We start from the raw sequence: 2,500 nt of genomic DNA on the forward strand, positions 1-2,500 counted from the left end.
CTACGTTGTGCCTTAACCTAACCTACGTTGTGCCTTAACCTAACCTACGTTGTGCCTTAACCTAACCTACGTTGTGCCTTAACCTAACCTACGTTGTGCCTTAACCTAACCTACGTTGTGCCTTAACCTAACCTACGTTGTGCCTTAACCTAACCTACGTTGTGCCTTAACCTAACCTACGTTGTGCCTTAACCTAACCTACGTTGTGCCTTAACCTAACCTACGTTGTGCCTTAACCTAACCTACGTTGTGCCTTAACCTAACCTACGTTGTGCCTTAACCTAACCTACGTTGTGCCTTAACCTAACCTACGTTGTGCCTTAACCTAACCTACGTTGTGCCTTAACCTAACCTACGTTGTGCCTTAACCTAACCTACGTTGTGCCTTAACCTAACCTACGTTGTGCCTTAACCTAACCTACGTTGTGCCTTAACCTAACCTACGTTGTGCCTTAACCTAACCTACGTTGTGCCTTAACCTAACCTACGTTGTGCCTTAACCTAACCTACGTTGTGCCTTAACCTAACCTACGTTGTGCCTTAACCTAACCTACGTTGTGCCTTAACCTAACCTACGTTGTGCCTTAACCTAACCTACGTTGTGCCTTAACCTAACCTACGTTGTGCCTTAACCTAACCTACGTTGTGCCTTAACCTAACTTACGTTGTGCCTTAACCTAACTTACGTTGTGCCTTAACCTAACTTACGTTGTGCCTTAACCTAACCCATGTTGTGCCTTAACCTAACCCATGTTGTGCCTTAACCTAACCCATGTTGTGCCTTAACCTAACCCATGTTGTGCCTTAACGTAACCCATGTTGTGCCTTAACGTAACCCATGTTGTGCCTTAACGTAACCCATGTTGTGCCTTAACGTAACCCATGTTGTGCCTTAACGTAACCCATGTTGTGCCTTAACGTAACCCATGTTGTGCCTTAACGTAACCCATGTTGTGCCTTAACGTAACCCATGTTGTGCCTTAACGTAACCCATGTTGTGCCTTAACGTAACCCATGTTGTGCCTTAACGTAACCCAATTTGTGCCTTAACGTAACCCAATTTGTGCCTTAACGTAACCCAATTTGTGCCTTAACGTAACCTAATTTGTGCCTTAACGTAACCTAATTTGTGCCTTAACGTAACCCATATTGCGCCTCAACCTAACCTATATTGCGCCTTAACCTGACGCACGTTGTCGCTGAACCTGCTCTGTAATTGTTATGCAACTCGTTAAATTAGTGTAGTGTTGCCTAACCGCAACCCTCGCAATATAGTTCGCTATTCGCACTGCCCGGTCCCCTGTGTATCGCGTCATGTTAAACACCTTGCAAGTGTTGCTGACTTTCCACATGCTCCTGCTATACACTGTAATGTGGATAGCAGCAGGACGTACATGCCCCCCCCCTTCCCCCCTGCCTTCGCAAGCTGGTCGTTGAGAAGTTTGCATGTTCAATGCCCTTCGCATGCCGACGTACTCAGCCTACGTTGTGGTACGGCCTGTCACCTGTCCGCGGATGTACGCAAAACCCACAAACTGTGCTGCACATTGGTCCGTATGTACTGAATGATACATCGTGGCACATGTGTGACCGTACGACGACTGCGCCTAGCAACGGCGGACCATACAGTCCAAATATTGTGGACGCAGCTACGTGTCGTCTCCCTTTAGGAGCTGGATTGCAGTGTGGTACGCCATTCAGACGTGTGGGAGGAACGGACGCCCTGGATGGCGATCAGCATGAGCAGTCTGTTGATGTAGTGGAGCGTGTATTCGGACGTAGTCGTCTCTTCTCACACACTGTGATAGCATGTTGCACCGCGTTCCACATCTGCGACATGCTGCAGAGGCCGGCTGACAGTCGTTCGCGCAATGGACACCGCATACGTACGGGGGCTACCTTCCACGTGTTCTCTAGGCGTGCACATGTTGTTGCGTCTATGTGGGCAGACGTAGTGTGTTGTGACACCTGACACAGGCATGCAATACTCGTTGCAAATGGCGATGGACGTCTACGTTTGCTGGTGACGTTACGCAAATGAACAACTGGTAACCCGTTGTGGTGCGGTTGTTCTCGCTAGAGGTGAATCAGTGTTGGCGACGATCGGTCGAGCTATTAACCGGTTGTTTCATGGATACCCACCATGCCCACGAACGTGAAAGGGGACCCACCATGCCCACGAACGTGAAAGGGGATCTGGGTGTGAGGCGATACGCGGCGGTGGCTGGGTGGGACCGTCCCCGGCCGGTGAGGGGGGGCCGCCCGGCGTGCTGGCAGCGCGGTGCGTGGGCGCACGCGCTACAGCCGGCTGGTGGGGGCGGCCAGTGGCAGGCGCGCCGGCCGACGGACGCGGCAGGCGGCGCAGCTGCGCGCCGGCGCCCCCTGCTCGCGGCGCCTTGCGGCCAAAGTAGGTCCTCGCGGGCCCGGTGCGAAGCGCGGTGGCCATCTGCAGTGTGCTGGTCCGATTGAGGACTGTGTGCGCTGAGGATGCGCCGCCGCC

This window comes from Schistocerca serialis, unplaced genomic scaffold, assembly GCF_023864345.2.
Source record: "Schistocerca serialis cubense isolate TAMUIC-IGC-003099 unplaced genomic scaffold, iqSchSeri2.2 HiC_scaffold_1235, whole genome shotgun sequence".
Lineage (NCBI taxonomy): Eukaryota > Metazoa > Arthropoda > Insecta > Orthoptera > Acrididae > Schistocerca > Schistocerca serialis.